At 44.1% G+C, this 227-nt stretch overlaps 1 protein-coding gene across 1 annotated transcript in view; it reads right to left on the bottom strand.

Moving 5' to 3' along the window:
• The window catches only part of LOC119593038, a gene marked incomplete in the record, with an annotated part of 43,788 nt that overhangs the window by 4,222 nt on the left and 39,339 nt on the right, over window positions 1-227 (bottom strand).

The raw sequence follows: 227 nt of genomic DNA, 5'->3' as shown, positions 1-227 counted from the left end.
AGCACAGAGAGCTCAACGCCATCGCCAATAAATCATAAATAAAAATACAACCAAGATAAACGAAAACGATTCTGCGTTTAGCGTGATCACACTGTTGACAATATGGATCCAGTACCTGAGCCATCATTACCTGTCATTAACAGCCAATTAGGACGGGCAGGTGGGCGAGTCACCGGTGATAATTGTTTAATACCATTCAACTCGTCCGAGTGAAAGGCTGGACACCA

Source organism: Penaeus monodon, chromosome 31 (assembly GCF_015228065.2).
Source record: "Penaeus monodon isolate SGIC_2016 chromosome 31, NSTDA_Pmon_1, whole genome shotgun sequence".
NCBI classification, from domain to species: Eukaryota; Metazoa; Arthropoda; class Malacostraca; order Decapoda; family Penaeidae; genus Penaeus; species Penaeus monodon.
Note: the sequence above shows the minus strand (reverse complement) of the source record. Positions and strands in the feature narration are given on the sequence as shown.